Source organism: Pan troglodytes, chromosome 8, assembly GCF_028858775.2.
Source record: "Pan troglodytes isolate AG18354 chromosome 8, NHGRI_mPanTro3-v2.0_pri, whole genome shotgun sequence".
Lineage (NCBI taxonomy): Eukaryota > Metazoa > Chordata > Mammalia > Primates > Hominidae > Pan > Pan troglodytes.
In genome coordinates this window covers 118224010-118243236 of record NC_072406.2, presented here as the reverse complement: position 1 = coordinate 118243236, position 19227 = coordinate 118224010, and the positions used below count along the sequence as shown (strand labels likewise).

General features: G+C 35.5%; 1 long non-coding RNA gene across 1 annotated transcript in view; it reads right to left on the bottom strand.

Moving 5' to 3' along the window:
• Positions 1-4153, bottom strand: part of LOC107966939 (uncharacterized) — a 48533-nt gene extending 44380 nt beyond the window's left edge. The window contains exon 1 of the long non-coding RNA XR_001706997.3: positions 3970-4153. This is a non-coding gene — a long non-coding RNA (uncharacterized LOC107966939). The remainder of the gene's footprint in view (positions 1-3969) is intronic.
• Positions 4154-19227: the final 15074 nt, after the last annotated feature.

The following is a 19227-nucleotide window of genomic DNA, read 5'->3' as shown; positions in this document are numbered from 1 at the left end:
AGTATGACCTTTTGACTCTACTCCCAAATTTCAAATGGTTATGCTTACTAGAGTCCAGGCTGAACATTGTTCAGGGTTGAAACAGGTGAAAGCTAGAAGCTATAGACTTTTGCCTTTTGATCGTATTGTCTCAATGCAGAAGTCCTTGAAAGCATCTTTTAAATTTTATCAACCCAAATACCAAAACTTGCTGTACTCCCTGGAAAATGTTCTGAAAATTCTTAACCCACAGTGACAACTTCACCAAACCTAGGACCAGCAACTCAGGCATGCAAGTATGACATATTGTTTCCTGTGCTATTCCTACATGGGCTTGGCTAAGATAAATACATCCTACTACATAAATCTCAATATCTATGTGGAGTTATGTGAATTATGTTGTGTAAAAACAGGCCACCATTTCAAAATTCAAAATCACTACTTTGATAATGATAAGACTACATTAGAGGAAGCATATGCAGGTACAGCCTGACACCTCATCCAAACATTGTCTTGTAATCTACAAGCCAGAGGAGCCACTTGACTTTTAGTAGATGAGAAAACATGACACTTAGCTGTGGAGGGGAAATTGGACTTTATTGTTAGAAATTAGCCATTTGGGAAATTGTACTGATGACACATCTTAAAGGACTATGGTACTTATCCAGGACAATATTTTGACTAAAAATAAAATTATAATTTTTGGTCATAGAAGTGTTTCAAAATCTACAAAGAGATTACAGTGTTGTGAAGATTTTCTTTGGGAGGGAGGAATAAAACTTTAGGAATTTCTTCAAAAGTTGCATTTTATGTTGAAGAATATGAACCCAGTCTAGAGTTCTGTTGATTATGGATGCAGATTTTATTTTCAGTGCGTGTAGATGTTTGTAGCCATCTTCTATCCACATATAATTGTTTATTTGCATGTTCTGAGGGTACCACATAATTTTTGAACATGCCATGGAAAGTTATTTTTTTCTCCCAGTCCAGCTGTTGGCTTGCTTAGTGTCCTTCTCAGACATCCCACACAGTCTTTGGTTGCTGTTGGAGACAGTTTGATACCACAGTCTGTGATCATGGACACTTCTGCCCAGGGAATGCATGACACATTTGCGGTTGGAGAACTGTAGTTCACAAGCCCAAGCCTAACAGGTCTCCCTAAGCTTGCATGGTTCCACAAGAAAGCAGGAAGTAAAGGGTGGTTGAGTAGAACCTGTTGGTTTGCAGATCTCATTCCTAGTTTAGAGTAAATCAGTCACAGAAGATGCTGAAGGCAGCTGGTTTCTCAATCTCATCTGAAAATTGTAGTTCTATCATAATATATTTTCTACGGTAAGTAGAAATATATATGATTGAATCTATTTCCATTAGTTTTCTCATTTAATAAATTAAGTCAACATTCTGTCTTTCACCTTGAGGCTTTCTCTCATCAACAAATACATAATTGAGCTTTATTAGAAGCTATGAGCTTCTTCAGTGGCCTGCATTTTGCCTTGGATCCCAGTACTGGATATCCTACTAGAAATGTTGGCAGTTCTTTCCTAAAGGCATGTTGAAGCCTTCAGTCCAGGAACATATGACCAAGGAGCAAGCCAAGAGCAAGGGAAGAGTCAACTGAATGGCACAATCAGCAAATTTGGGGTAAGTCAACTTTTCCTAGACCCTAGCCTTGGCACTAGCTCCACTGCATTCATTTCATAGATGCTGTTCTCATGGCCTTAATATTTTCTCCAGGACCTTGTAAAACAATATGCATGGGATCATCAAAATCTGTGATGATTTCCATCAGGAGCCACAAACACCCTATCCCATGTTATTATCATTAAGATTATGTAGAAGTCATTGAAATTGTGGTTAGAAACAAATGTGGTATCCATTTGTAGATGTAGCTGTTAATGGGATTTAGTCTTGAGAAAATACTTTACAAAGGTTGAAGCAAATCCTTTATTATCTGGATTATTTTTCTAGAAATCATCTCTGCTTCTGCCTACAGAGCTCAGAGACAGGCTAGACATGGATCGAAATTCCCATGTCTATAAATGTAGGGCTGAAGCACAGGTAAACAACAGGTTAACTAATATTGACTTTAGTAAAACAAGTGTCATCTCAATTGCTTTCTCATATCTGTGAACTCTAAATGATGATATAGGCTACAACCACCAAAATCAGAAGAATCATTTCTGACAACAGCACTCCTGAAGAAATAGGATAGCCATAGTAATAACAAAGCAAGTGTTTTGTATTATACCTCAGGGCAGAGTTTTGTTTGCTTTTCAAGGAAATGGGATTAATAAAGAACTAGAAGGATTTTATTCCAAGTCTAGTTAGAGCACATCTCACATTCTTGATCTGTTTGAATATATTATGGCAACTGGGAAAATAATATAGTAATCTAAATCATAGGTACTCTGGATTTGTGTGGCAGGCAGAAATAAGACATAGGTTCAGAAGAAATGTATGCAAAATAGTTACAGGTTCTCTGTGAATGCCAGAAGATACATAAGCCAGATAAGATTTCTAGAATCATTGAAAGAACTGTTCCTTCTAAAGTATCCATCTTAGAGCTAATGATATCTCTTTTCCTCCTTATCATCCTGGTAAGGAAATGAAAGTCGGCTATGTAGGAACTTGTTTGGTGGGCTTCTATCAAGCAGCTGGTTTATTTATTGACATTAGGATTAGGTATATGGTATACTAGTGCCTGAGTTTTTATGAGGTTATTTCCAATATACTCTGCTTGATATCATCTTTGCTGGACAAGGAAGTAGAACTGACAGTTTGAATATCAGCTTCTTTCCTGGTTTTACATTTGAAAGATTTGTTTGCAGAAATATTCATATATATGTATTATATATATGTTATATATATAATATGAATGACTTTGGTGTACAATTAAAGATATTTTTAAACTATAAGTTATAAATTATAATTATAAATTAATATAATTATAAATTATAATAAACTATTCCTGTAATTATTATAATAACTATACATTATAATAAACTGTTGCGTTCTCATGCAACTCTATTCCCTGTTAAGCAACTAGGGTTATCCTTTTGATCCTAGATATGAATCTGCCCTGGCAAACCAGAGGCTTCTATACCACCTGCAAGGGTCTCATCATTAGCCATATATTATCTCAGGGTCCTCTACAGTGTCTGTTTTTATATTCACTTCCATGGAGGAAATGATGTCAATCACCAAATCAAGAGAATTCTTTGGGTTCTTTATTATAAGGGGACTAATCTCATTCGTGAGGGCTACACCCACGTGACCTAATCACGTCCCAAAGCCTCCACCTCCTAATACCATCATCTTCGGGGTTAGGATTTCAACATATGAATTTTGTGGAGACACACATATTCAGACAATAGCACTTATATTTTGGTGATCCCTCAGAAAATTAAAAGTAGAATTACTGTATGATCTAGCAATTCCATGCCTGCATGTATACCCCCAAAAATGGAAAGCAGGATCCTAAAGAGATATTTGTATACCCTTTATCATAACATAATTATTCACAATAGCAAAAAGGTGAAAGCACCTCAGCTGTCTATAAGCAGGTGAATGGATAAACAAAATGTGGCATATACATACCAGGAAATTTTACTTAATCTTATAAAGGAAGGAAATTGTGACATATGCTACATCCTGGATGGATTTTGAGGAAATTATCTATGTGAAATAAACCTGTCACAAAAACACAAATACTGTATTGTTTTATTTATATGAGATACGTAGAGTAGTCACATTTATTAAAAACAAAAGTAGTAGGGTGGTTGCCAGGAATCCAGGAAAGGGAAGAATAGGAATTGTTGTTTAATGGGCATAGAGTTTCAGTTTCTCAAGATGAAAAGAGTTCTGGAGATTGATTGTACAACAATGTGAATACACTTAACACTACTCAACTGTGCACTTAAACAGAGCTAAGATGATAAATTTTACATGTGTTATGCCACAATTAAAAATAAAATAAAATATAATACTCACATATTAATGCCACATTTGATATTTCATATCTTCTTGGTAATCTTTAAAACAATTTCATTCATTTTCAGGGCACCAGTCCAGAGCAAGAGGTTCATCAAGGGTCATTTCTGTTTTGTTAGGTTTTGTTTTGTTTTCTCTAGGATTCAAGTCTCCCCCTGTTCTATGTGTGGAACACTTTCTCTTGGCTGCCTGGCAAATCTTCAACAAGGCCCCATACACTCTGACATCAAGGAGGGTGTTGTCCCAGAGCTTTCTCCCAAGATACTCAAACCTGGTGGTTTGCAGGCATGCGGTGGCCACCACCAACCTTTAGTCAATAGCCAGCAGGCTCTGCATGGGCATCAGCCCTTGGACACAAAAGTGACTAAAAGGAGCTGCTAAATGCCCCAGTGTGAGCACCAGTAGGGCTTCTGAGAAGAAAGGGCAGCAGAGTACCAGGAGGAGAAGCCTAAAGAACAAAATGCATTTGCTGATCCTGGGGGAACTTGCAGTTTCTATGCCCTTGATACTGTTACCAAGCTGAGCAAGGGGGAGAGGAAGCAGTGCTCAGCGAGTAAGTCCTTGACCAGGCCTTCTGTAGCCTGAGATTTGCCACAAGCTGTTTCAGCCCCAGCTGTTGCAAGCAGGATGAGCAAGCCAGAATATTCACCTGGCCATCCACTCCAGTAGTGACAAGGTGTGTCGAACAGTGTCTGCAGCTTGGGTCATTTCAGGTACACGAGGATAGAAGACACCTCAGAGACTAGCCCAAACTTCTCACTTTACATATGAAGAAAACTGAGGTCCACATTCATAGATTTACAGTTCAGTGCTTACTTTACTTTGTTTGAAATAAGTTACATGTCAAAAAAAGTGGGGGTGATGTGGAGAGTATTAAAATAGTACTGAGCTTCAAAGGAAGAATTTCTAGTATCTTACTCTCTCCTATTCCCAAGCCTTCCCCTTTCTTCCTAATAGAAGGGAAAATTTGTCACTTCCATGGTCTTCTTTTTCTTGCTTTCGAACTGGAGAAAGCCTACTTGTATTTTACCTTTCTTCTCTCCCTTCAGTAAAAAGGGTATGGTAAGTAAAGTACAATATTCTTCACTCACCAAGATAAAACCCAGGCATCTTTCTCCTCCTCTCTCCTCTCCAGAATCTACCCCAGCAGCCAGGCTGGAGAAGCTGTCTAGGTGATCTCCCTTAACATTATCATAAGCAAACATTCTTTCTTGGTTTGGGTCTCTCTATGATTATTACCTTTGTTCTAGTCCTTCCTTCACATCATAAGATAAGGTCTAAGTTTTAGGTTTGAATCGTCCCAGACAAATGCAGAATGTCTAGTCTCTCCTGTCTATAGCACTTCAACATTTAAATTGAGCTACCTTAAAAATAAGTTTACTAGGTTGGGCATGGTGCCACATGCCTGTAATCCCAGCATTTTGGGAGGGTACACTGGGAAGATCACTTGAAGCCAGGAGTTTGAGATCAGCCTGGGCAACAAATGAGACTCCGTCTCTTAAAAAAAAAAAAAAAAAAAAAAAGAAAGAAAGAAAAAAGATAAAAAAGAAAATTAGCCAGGCATGCTGACACATGCCTACAAGCCCAGCTACTTGGGAGCTGAGGAGAGAACATGGCTTGAGCCCAGGAGTTCAAGGCTGCACTGAGCTATGATCTTCCCACTGTATTCCAGCCCATGTAATAGAACGAGACCGTCTCAAAAATAAAATAAAATAAATAAAAACAAGGAAGTTTACTAAATGTTCTAGTCCAGTTTATAAAATACTTTTCATTTTATATTTGATACGTAAGTCACTGCTTAAAAAATATTTTTTGGCCAGGCACAGTGGTTCACTCCTATAATCTGAGCACTTTGGGAGGTTGAGGCAAATGGATTTCTTGAGCCAAGGTGTTCAAGAATCCCATCTCTCCAAATAAAAGTATCTAATTCAAGTATCTATTGCTGTGTGTGTGTGTGTGTGTGTGTGTGAAGGTGTGCAGGGAAAATGCACCTATCTTCATAGATTGATGTTACTTAGCATCCCTGGGAAAATAGTAACTCTGACTACAGAAAAAAAAATCTCCAATTTAAAAAACTTTTTTATATAACTTCCAAGGTCAATGGTTACCTTATTTAATTTCAGATGATAACCAGAACTTCTTGAAATTTTAAAGGACGGCTAAGTGGTTAACCAGGGAAAAACTGTGATTAAATTCTTACTGTAAAGAGCCAGATCAAGACAAGTGAATATATTTCAAGGAAATGACTGCATTAAGGAATCAATATATAGTTACAAGAGCTTTCCAGTGAGTCTACCATCCACAGAGTAAAACATTTTCTACAACTGTTATATCAATATGTGGCAAATAATATCTTAAGATTTATTCACAAGTTGTTCCCACTTGAATATGTAGCCTCTTCTTTGAAATTGTGCTTTAAAGTGATCATTTGTAAGCATAAGAGTAACTGCAATTCTTGTGTCTTTCATTTCAAAATGTTGGAAGTCATTGGTGAATACATGGGTAAAGATGAAAGAAATTAATGATTGCTAGATATATACTTCAGGTTTTAATTAACTTATTTATGTCAGTGATTTATAAATAGTTGTTTTGTGGAACACAAAGTCTGAAAAATGTCTTAACAGAAAAATTAAATGTTCTGTTAAAAGCAATGAATTTTGGAAACACTGCATTACTGTAATGAGGAATATTAAAGAGATTTTGACTTGGAGATAGCCAAGGGATTTGGATTTGGGGATATAATATAACCAAGTGGGGTTCATCCCAGGTAAGAGAATTTAATTTAATATTTAAAATCTATTACTAATAATGATTTTCTCAATGGAAAAAAGAAAATTTAATATAATTAAACACATATAATAAATACTCTCAACATACTTGAAGCAGAAGAAAACCTTCTCAATCTGGTGAAGAGTTTCAACACGAAGGCATCAGATAGCATAATTCTTCATGGTTAAATAAGTATTGAATAGTGTCCTTTGATTTTAGGAAGTAGACAAGGATATGTATGATCTCAGTTTTGTATCTGGCTTCTTTCATTTAGCATAATGCTTTTGAGATTCATCCACATTGTTTCAAATATTAATAGTTCACTGCCTTTGTTGCTGAGTACTAGTTAATTGTGTGGATATAGCATAATTAGATTATACATTCACCAGTTGAATGCTTATATTGTTTTATTTATGTTGTTGAATGAACCATATAAATGTTTCCAGGTTTGACTATTATTAATGCAGCTGCTATATACATTTGCATTTAGTCTTTGTATGCACATGTTTTGTTTCTTTTGGGTGGGGTGGAATTTCTGGGCAATAGAGTGTCTGTTTAACTTGACAAGAAACTGACAAACTCTCTTCCAAAATGACTGTATTATTTTTATTCTTTCTAAAATAAACATTTAATCCTATACATTTTCCACTAAACACTGCTCCTGCAGCATCTCACAAATTTTGATACGTTGTGTTTTCATTTTATTTCTCTTGAAAATATTTTCCAATTTCTCTTAGGATCTTCTCTTTGACCCATGGACTATTTGAAAATGTATTGTTTAATTTCCAAGAGTTTGGAAATTTACCTATCATCTTTCTATTATTTATTTATAGCTTAATTCAGTTATGGTCAGTGTGTTAGTCTGTTTAGTGTGTCCATAACAGAATACCTGAGACTGTGTAGTTTATTTTCCATATGCATTTATTTAGCATAGGATTCTACAAGCTGGGAAGCTCAAGAGCATAGGGCCACATGTTGGGTCAAAAACTGGCATGGGAAAAGAGATCACATGGCAAGGGAGGAAGAGAGTGTAGGAAGTCCATCTCGCTTTTATAACAGTTCACTCTCTAGGAACTAGTCCAGTCCTGGGAGAGCAAAATTTCACTCCCATAGGAGGGTATGAATCTACTCATGAAGGATCACCTCTGAGACTCAAACACCTCCCACTAGGCCCCAACTCCCAACGACACCACACTGAGAAGCAAGTTTCAGCATGAGTTTGGGTGGGAAAACCACAGCAATCAGGGAACATATTTTGTATGATATCAATTCTTTTATGTGGTTAAGATTTGTTTTATGAATCAGGATATCCTTATTTGGTGAGTGTTGGGTATACACTTGAAAATAATGAATATTTTCCTGCTTGGGGTGGATAATTATGTAAATATCAATTAGAAGCCATTGATTATTGGTGGTATTCAGTCCCTTTATATCTTTTCCGATATTCTGTCTGCTAGTTTATCTATGACTGATAAATAAATCCACTGATATAATTGTGGATTTTTCTACTTCTCCATTCAGTTTTTTCAGTTTTTCCTTCATGTTCTGAGGCTCTTTTGTTATATTCATGTACGTGTAGGGTTGTTATGGCTTCTTGGTGGATTTGCCCTTTTATTGTTATGTAATGTCTTTATTCTCGTAATTTTCTTTGCTCTGAAATCTACTTTGTCTGATACTAATATAGCTTTTCTAGCTTTCTTTTGATTAGCATTTGTATGGGAAATGTTTTTCCAACCCTTTAACTTTAATCTAACTCTATCATTGCATTTGGCATGAGTATATCATAGATAGCACTTGGCTGAATCCATTTTTAAAAATCTATGTTGTCCATCTCACTTTTTTAGTTAGTATATTTAGATCATTTGGAGCCCGTTGATTTATAAACAACTTTATGGGTTTGTATTCCTGAGCTCTCCCTAAAATCTCCCAGGTATTTTCCAGTTCCCTAGTGCTTTCTTCTTCTGTCCTCTGGCCAGAAAGCTGGAGCATTGGTTACTCTATGCTGCCATATACTACCCATGACTGTGTCAACATTAGGGGTAGCGAAGATCATGGTAATTGAAGCTCCAGGTTTCTGGCCTGTGGGAGGACAAAGAGGAAAAAATATATAATTGGAGTTTTCTCCACTCTCTTGGGACAACAGATCCTCTGGTTAGAGTGGAAGATTTTCCTCCCTCAAAGTTTATATGCTCCTGGATGGATGTACAATCATTTTGGAGGTCAATATGCAACACAATATCTAACAAACTTGAAGATGGGCAGCCCTGTAATCCTGTTCCTCATCATACACCCTAAAGAAACACTTCAGTGTGTATACCAGAGACAAAAATTACTTTATCATTTTTATAGTAGCAAAAAATTAAAATTAAGCTAAATTATCATCAACAGAGGAGTGAACAGTTTGCTTCCTCACTTCATTCATGTCTCTGACCTAAAATGCAGCCTCTTTAGAAAGGCCTTTCATGGCCACCATATTAAAAATAATTCAGTCTTCTCCCTCAACCCCAATCTCCTTCAATCTCCTTATCCTATTTTATTGCTCCTAATAGTTCTCATTATGATCTGACACTAGATTGTATTATTGGCTTGTCTCCTGTTGTTCTCTCCCACCATAATCCCATACATGTGTGGATTCTTTGCTGTTCATTTTATATACTTCACTACTTCACATTATATACTTATTTGTTAACATGTTTGTTTACTACCTCTCTCTCCAACTAGAATATAAATTCCATGAGAGTTGGGAAATTTGTCTTAGTCACTGTTGTATCACCCATATCTAAGAATGTGTGGTACTTAATAAGTGCTCAAAATATTTGTAGAATGTATCAACGAATAAATTATGTAAATCTGAGTAAAGACTGCACGACATTTTATAATTCTCTATCTCTACGTTGTTATGTTTTATACCTTTTTTTTTTTTTTTTTGAGAAATGTTCTTGCTCTGTCACCCAGGCTGGAATGCAGTGGCATGATCTCTGTTCACTGCAACCTCTGCCTTCCAGGTTCAAGCAAATCTTCCGCCTCAGCCTCCCAAAGTGCTGGGAGTACAGGCATGAGTCACCGTGCCCAGCCTATATTTTATAACTTTTGAAAGAGAAAATAACAATACATTGTTTTAAATAATCTTTCAGTGATTAATTTATAAGTGATTTTCTTCCTTTTATTTTTAAAAACTTCTTTGAACAGATTTTATTTTTATAAGTATAATAATATTTTTGCTATTAATATTTTATTTTATAATTTAGCTATAACTCTTTTGGTTCGCATTCAAGGTCTATTTCATTTTATATCTACTCCCCTGCCAACCTACCTTTCTAGCTCAACCGTTCAGTAGTCATGAACGAGTATTCTGCATGCAAAACAAAATGGAAGATTGGTGGTTTTCATATTATGCTCTATGCTTATATCTGTCACTCCTAACTCTTCCTAACTTGCACTGTTCTCTTCATCTGGAAAGAAAATCCTTTCTCTCAGCCCTGTCACTTTCTGCCATCAAAATTGCAATCCTTCTTCAATGGCACATTGAGTGCCTTTTCACACTTTCCTATGGCAATAAATGCATGCAGCAGAGGTGTTATTTGTGTATCTCCCTATCTTTCTTTTTGCCTTAATGTCTTTGTTGACCAACCCCGTTTCCTAAAACACATTTTATAAAATTCACATTTCACAGAATGTTAATCTAGGTCATGTGGAGAGAAAAAAAAATGATTCCATGGTAACTCTATTTAAAAAAAAATTTAAGTAGATTATTTTAATTTTGGACCTACGAAGAACATTTTATTTGTCAATATCCATTGTGAAACTTCAAGAGGGACCTATAATATTCAGACTTTCAACTTGTTGTCCATAAAACTACTTTGTACATTTTAATGGTTTCCCTCTAAAAATTTCTTTGTGCGAGTATTTCACAATGTGGGCAATTGTATTTTGTTCTATTTCATATTTTGTGTGGGAACTTATCTCTCTTTTTACCTTCAAAATTCACTCACTGCAATTGATTAGCATAATAGGTACTAAACCAACACTAGATAAATACATGATTAATCTATTTCTATTAGGAACTTCTATAGAGAGTTTAGTACTTTGTCTAGTGTGACCCTTTAGGAATGTACTTTTTTAATCATCTTCTTTTAGATAAGGAAATCTGGCCTGTGAAATTGACCCCCAAGTCTAATCCTCCTCTGCTTTCCAAAGTTGATAGTGAGTTGATAAAGTATCTGTGGAGAATTCATCCTCTCTTGTTACCGCTGAATACATATGAGTCAAAATCAATTTGACAGATGACAGTTACCTTCAAACTTTTGATGGGAATGAGAGGACAAAAGAGAACCTGAATTTTTTTCCACTCATTTAATGCTTGTTGACAGTGGAAATTTTTTTTTTTTTTTAAGATTATGCCATTTCTTTCAGATCTTTATTTCTCAAAAGGATCAAAAGCCTTCAACAGAGATGTTTTAAATCCCAAGCTATCAAATAAAAATACAATATATATTAGAACAGTGGAGAAAGGTTATCATAACATTTTGTTTTGTTTGGGCAAATTATAACAGGGAATTAGACACTGGGAATCTAAAAATCCAAGGATACTAACTAAAGTCAGTATTTTAGGTCCAGGACACTGCTTGAGTGGTATCATGGAGGCAAATAATGTGGGAAAACTCAAAAATGTGCCAAGCAGCAGAAATAAAAGGAGTGAAAAGAGAAGAAAAAGGTTGTATCTTTTTACTAAAATATGTACGTACTGGTACCTGTAAATTGAATGTAAATGTCCCCAAATTCTGAAATTGTGACTTAAAAAAAAGTAATGGTGATAGATAAATCATATGCCAGAGTGAAATTTTAAAATACATTTCATATTTCCAGCATCATAAAAATAAATCCCTCTGTAGGCAATTATCCTAAAATATTTTTTATCAGAAATATAGCTTTAGTAACAAATAACCATTTGATAGTTACATAAACATATAACAGATACGCTCTACATGTGTAATTTAAGTACATTAATATGAGCATTCTTTATGGGTATACATCATATAAAAATAAATCATTTTCATATTTTTTTAAATGTTGGCACTGTAAGTCACAAGAATGAGCTACTCAGTCAGACTTTAAATTTTCAAAAGAAAATTTTCTTTCAACATTTCTTGAAGGACATGGAGTGGGGATTGGATCATTTAACAATATAACAAAACTTCCTGATTTGATTTTACGTATCTTCTGTCTACGCCCTTCCTGTGCCTGTGACTCTCCCCAAATTGCCCTGTTGCCTTGAGTTCTTCTGAGCTAAGGCAGCCTTCAGTCCCTATCAGCGCCTCCTTTACTTCCCAGAGAACTTCACAGGGACTCTGTCCTTCCATGCAAAGGCTTCCTGAAATAGGGAGACTGACAGTGGAAATTTTTAAGAATTAGTCAGACTGTGGTTGTAGAGAAAGAATGGGTTGGAATTTTATACGGTTTCATGGTCAAACAAATTGACTAATTTGGATTAAGGCTGAGTTCTGAATGGAGACTTACTTTACTTTCATAGAATTGCAATGTTTGTCCACTTCAAAATGTATTCAGAGAATAAGCCATTGTTACTCTACATGTTTTGTATCTGACAAGTGTAATCCTCGTAGAAAGGTTTTGGCTGAAATCACTTACGAGCTAGAAAGGCCTATGGTGACAACATTGAATTTGGGAAACTCTTCTGTACTTTAAAAATTATTTTAGCAGAATAGTGAGTAGATCCATACAAAATAGTTCCAATTAGAGCTTCATAATTCATGTTATTGACTGACTCCCAAATCTGTAAATGTCTTTTTATGATTGTCTCTGCTGATTTACCCTCATTTTTTGATGATTGAGGTATGTTTCCAAATTATGTGGTAGTATTATTGTTAGCACTAGTGTTGTGATTAAAACCTATTGTGCATCAGACATTTCCTAAAGTACCAGGAAATATTTTACATATATTATTTCCTTTAATATTTTACATACATTATGTAATATTTTACATATATTTTTATATATTACTTATTTTACATATATTTCATGTAATCATCTCCAAAGTTATGAGATTAATGGAATGTTATTCCTTTTTATTATCCTCTACCAATAAGAAGACTTACATGACAAGAAGATTAGTTACTTTGTTCAAAGTCACAGAAGCAGTAAAAGGTTAAATTTGGATTCAAAGACACACAATCTTAATCGAAAACCTGAATGTCCAGTTATGGCTACACAGTATACAAATGAGTTTAAAAGTATAAGCTCTCAAGTAAAAAAGTATCCCAAATTGTAAGCTCTGCTCTATATTAGTTGTATGTATTTGGGTTCATTGCTGAATCCACTTAAACCTCAGTGTACTCAAGTGTAAATTGAGGCTAAAAAAGGCACACATTTCAGATGGTATCTGTAAAGACTAAGTAAGTTTATGCACATGCATAGACGAATAGAGTAAATGATGAGTAATTGTTACCTATTGACATGACACCTACCAGTATTATTGTGACTATGTTAAGAAAGTTTATCCAAATGAACTTGTTGATTTCTCTATAGAAAGTTCTGTCAAAAGGCTTATCTGGGAAAAAAAATGTAGCAATACAGTAAATTTTAGTGTGTTTTAAGTCAAAGATAAGCTTTCCTGCAAGAATGTATTATTTTTAAATCAATCTGGAATTAATCTTTTCCTTGCTGAAAGGAGAGCAGTTCAATACCATTATCATAATCTTTATCACCAAATATCATATTCATGATCAATAAAGGCATAAAGAAGTATTTAAAAATGTGTGCTCCAATCAGCGGAGAAACAGCACCCCTGTCCTCTCTGTTGACCACAGAGGCAGCCTCACCAATCGATTCTTCAGTGTTCTATGTGGTTCCAATCAGCTTCTCAATCCATAACACCAAATCAAAGATTCTACTTGTGGAACAGATTGATGATTTGTGAGAAGATAATGTATACACGAATTCATAATTCTTTAACAGACACAAAGCAGATTTACCCTCCTTAAAAGACCCGGAAAATAATAAATTCCTAAGGAATATTTTGGAAAATTAGTCTTTTTATTGCACTTATTATATGAAAAATGGCCTTCCATACTAAACAAGTTCATAAATTCTGTTTATTTCTCACATATTTTTTTGTGATCCAGGTACTTTTTAAAGTAAATTTATTCTTCTCTCTAGAATTCGGATTTAGTCATAATCTACTTAAAAGCTCAACTCAAGTTATAGTCTTCTGCAGGCAATTTGCTGGTTTCACACACGAATCTCCCTTGGCAGAATCCAGTATAGTAAAATGTATTACTGCACATTACAGTCATTGTCTATAATTCCTTTGATTCTTCCCTACTTTTTTGCAGTACCTAAATTTGTCAGTTTGTATCTTCTTCTTGAATTGCCATTATTTCACTCTCACACCCATAATGTTTGTGGCTGTAGTCTACAAAGGGGTTTTTGCATTATAAAGATAAGGCAGTGGCAAACTGTATTGCGTCTATAAAACCAAAAGTCTGATTGTAGAGACTTTCTCAATTTGGGTCTTACACTGTTGCTTCAACAAAATAATGCATAAAACAACTGAGCAGGTGATTTTGAAATCTGCTACACCCACTTATGCCTCTTATGTTGTTCATTTGGACAAAGACATTTTTGTTAAGGATTATGTAATTTCACCCTCCATGATTTTTCCCTTGAATGTAATGTTAAAGGCTTTATCTTGTGTCTGTCATTGACAGTATACAGCTCTAAATAGCTTCCCATAAGTGGCAAAGGTAAGGACCTCTTTGGATTATCAATAAGGTATTGCATTTTTACAAGAAAAATTCACATATTATCATATTAAGTCTCTTCCTCTAACATGCTGTTTATCCTTTAGCCCCCAATCAAGAAGGGTTTAGTGGTCCCAGACACCACCTAGATGCCAACGTCAGCTCTAACATTTATGGTTTGTCTTTTCCTGAGCTTGCTTGCCTTTTATTTTCTTTTTGGCTGAGGAGGGGGTAGGATATAATTTTTTTGACTCTGTGAAAATGATCTAAAAAGAGTTGACATCTTCTAACAAGTCTATACTACTTTTGATTCATCTTCTTTATTTTCCATCCGCTCTTTAATTTGCTCCATTCTGTCCCAACTCCCATGTAAACTGCTCCTTTCAATGGTAAAATTAAATGGTCATTTCTTTCTGTATTTATCTTGCTTTAAGTCTCAGCAGCAGCGTTTTAAACAGTTTTCTGTGGCATTTGACTCACTCTCCTTCTCCCTCTTGCTCTCTCTCTCTTCTAAAACTTTTCTTAGATTGTAGGAGATCATGCTCACTTAGTTCTTAGGTATCTCTTGCTTCTCAGTGTCTTTTCACAGCTGCTCCTTCTCAACTTGTTCTTTGAGTACTGAGAAGTTGAATCTTCTTATATAAAGACATATATATAAATATATACACACACACATGCACACATATATGTCTATGTATATAGATGTCTTTATATAAGACTCAACTTTATATATACACACATATATGTCTTTACATATATATGTATACATATGTCTTTAAGCACCTCATTTATATATATATTTATATATAGATGTATAGATGTCATTAAGTACTTCATTGATATATATATTTATATATAGACATATATATGTCTTTAAGTACCTCATTTATATATATATTTTTATATAGACATATAAATGTCTTTAAATACCTCATTTATATATATTTATATATAGACATATATATGTATGTCTTTAAGTACCTCATTTATATATATTTTAATATAGACATAATATATAGTCTGTCTTTAAGCACCTCATTCAGTTCCAGAGCTGGAAATACTCTGATGACTCTCAGATTAGAATCTAAAGTCATGAACTCTCCCTTAAGCTTGGATTTAGACATCAAAATGAAGATTGAAGAACTAAGCAAGATATACACTAAAAATCTCAAATTTGATATGTCCCCCAATTTCCCACAGAAACATCTTACTCCAATCTCTCCTGTCTACATAAATGGAGCTACAGTCTGCCCTCTTTATTTACTCCAAAACATAGACAATTATACTTAACTGCTTTCTGCCCTTTATTTTTCACTTTCTCAGAGAAACTGATCAGTTCTGTCCCTCGAATATGCCTTTAATTTGTTCACATTTCTTCACCTCCACTGTCACTTCTACATATCACTATCAGTTCTCACCTGATTTACAGTAGTGGCCTTTTAACTGGTCATCAATTTTCCTCTCTTAACTTTCCCAAATCAGGATACACTGCAGTAACAGAGGGATATTTTGAAAATGAAAATCTGGTTGTGTCATTCCCCTTTGACAACTTGTCACTGGATTCCTACAACTCTTAGAATAAATTCCTAAATCCTCACCGTTGAGAAGACAACATGAACCGGCCCTCATCTAAGGCCTGGCCTCATGCAGCTTTGATAGTGTACATCTTTAATGACGCCAACTCATTCTCTCCTTAGTACTTAGTATAGATGCCCTTTCCTCTGGCTCTTCAAATCTCTGGCTCCTCATTAGACAGGTTTCATTTCAAATATCACTCCCTAATGGGCCAAACCTTTTCTGAACACCTTACCTATGTAGCCCCTCCCCAGTCACTCCTCCAGCCCATAACTTCATTATCTTCCTTGCATTCATCAGTATCTAAAATTATCTGATGTATTTTTTCAATTATTTATTGTAGTTGTCTTTTCCATTAGAATGTAAGCTGTCTGTGGATGAAGACCCTTTTCATTTTGTTCATTGCTTTGCCAGCTGCCCAAGAAGAATATCAGAGACATAGTATATATTCAATATATATTTGGAAACGAAAGAGTGAATGTATTTTCCATGAATGTTTATTCATTCTTGCTGAATCCTGACTTAGGTGCCCTGAACAGTCATTCTGAGTTTTTGTTTCCAGTCACTACTTTAACTCTTTGTTGCTAAGGACCTACTGTGCATTCAAACCATTGCCAGGCCTATGACTGTGGCACATGAAATTTCAATTTCTAGAAACCTGACAGTTTTCTTCAGGGTAGTGAAAGTTCTTGGCTGGGTGTTGTGGCTCACACCTATAAACCCAGCACTTTGGGAGGCTAAGGCAGGAGGATCACTTGAGGCCAGGAGTTTGAGATCAGCCTGGACAACATAACAAGACCCTATCTATCTCTACAAAAAAAAAAAATATATGAAAATTAGCTGGGTGATGTGTGCCTGTAGTTCAAGCTATTCTGGAAGCTGAGGCAGGAGGATCACTTGAGCCCAGGAGGTCAAGGCTTCAATGAGGCAAGATCATGCCACGACACTTCAGCCTGGGCGACAGAGTAAGACCATGTCTCAAAAAAATGTTCTAGATGCCTATTTGCAAATCTAAAATCTATATTTTTCTGGAACCCACGCCTCTACTGCATCTGCTTTCCATATGTCCAAGTAGCTATGAGCATTAAGGACCACTGGGGCTGTACTAATTCCCGAGAGCAATTCCTCTGCTGCACTGAGGATTGAAAGAAAACCTGGAATTACAGATGCCTGCCCTCCCAATGCCTGCTGGGCTTGAACTCCACCTCCCTGGGGAGGGAGCAGGGCATCAGGCTGCAAGTCCTGATGGAGGAGAGTCTTGGATGTGCTTAGGAGAAATGCTGTCAGAGAGAAGATATATGAATGAATTTAATCGTTCTGCTGGTTCTGGTATTGCTTCATTCAAACTGCATTATGGCCTAGACACTGCATGCTGAAGAGGAGATTCTTATTTTTATCAGTGAGGATTAATGAGTAAAGAATCAAGGACAAAAATCAAAGGAAAGGAATGAACCCCAGATAGTGGGGATGTGGTGCGTGTGCGTAAGGTATTATGACAGTGATGGTCTCTAGCATGCAAGCCCAACAAGCTGGGATAGACAGATATTTTACGTGGATATTAAGTTTGATATATATGTATATATAAATTTTCATGTGAAAGAAATGGACAACTATAGGGTTTCAGAAAAGAAAGATATTGCATCCAGTTTTGTTTATTAGGACAGACATGATGCTAAAATCCTTTCGAATGAAACAAGATAGGAATAAAATGTTCAAAGGAGAACCAAATCTCAGAGAATATGAATCAATTACTTTTAACCAAAATTTATGGTTTGTTTAGGACAGTAATAGTGGGAGGCTCTTAATGTAATGCTCTATCTGGCCCAATCTCTTTAATCGCTTTAGTTTTTGTCTCATTTTCTTGATTATCCTAACAGTCAGCCTTCCGGATTTGTAACTTTTACTATATTTTTATGTTGCATGTTCAACGATGAGACGATTAAACATAATACAATGAAATTCTAATTATATTCTAAAAGTGTGTCTAATGTATAATTGTTGAAAGAAATAAAAGGACACATTTCCAGACTTAGGATATTTTTACTAAAATGTTCCTCTTCTGTGAACTATTTTCATTTTAAAACCATTGCATTAATGGCTGTAATGTTTATTATGAGCAGCTGACACCACAGATGTAGCATCAAGCTCATTGACAACCCTCATAGGAGGCGGAGGTCAAAGGGAACATGGCTGAATCAGTTTGCACATGGAATCAGAGGAAAAACATCTTTATTACAAGGCCTTTCATTCTTTCATTTTTTTAAATGTAGAAATTAATTCACTCTGATGTAAGAAAATAAAACAGTGATGCATAGAATGTTACCTATCTTTGTTTATCTTATATCATCAAACTTCATGAGTGGAAGTGAGCGAGCTAGTCTCTATGTTAAAATGTTTCACTTCAAACACAATTTTCAACTTGGAAAAAAGATAGGGTTGAAAAGTGGGCATTTTATATAATTGAATTCCTAAAAAGAAAGACTTTTTGTATACATGGAATCATATACCTTTGAAACAAGAATAAATTCAAGTGAAGACAGTGTCTGTCTTCTTGGAAATTAACAAGTCCAGAAGGGGAAGAAAGGAATGTGGTTTCACAAGTATCACATGATTCTTAAACAGATGCTGTTATACCTTTTGAGGGTCAGGGGTAAATTGCAAATGCCAGTGTAAAACACAGCAGTCCCATACACTTTTATTAAAATAATTGTGGGGAAAGCTACCTCTTGCAATTAGTCTAAAGACCGTTCTGGAAATGTATATGTTTGAAAAGCTACAGTGGCAAAAAATGAAAGAAAAAAATTGTCTGATTGTAAGGCAGCCAAGGAAAGACTGACTGATCCTCTACTCTTTATCCTACTTCTTTCTCAGAATTCCCGTCTTCTTCCCTTTCACTCTGCACTGGGAAGTATGAGAAGATGATCAGAAGAGGAGCAGAAAGTACTCCATTATCCAGCACCAACCATCTGAAGACTTTGGTGGTATTTATAAATATTTGACAAAAATAATGGTACTTTTGGAGACAGGTGCTCCTACTTTAGATGAAATTACTTAAACCAGGGGTTGGCAAACTTTCTAGATGAAGCCAGATAGATAGTAAATATTTTATGCTGTGTGGGCCATACAGTTTTTGTTGCAGCTATGTAACTTTGCCATT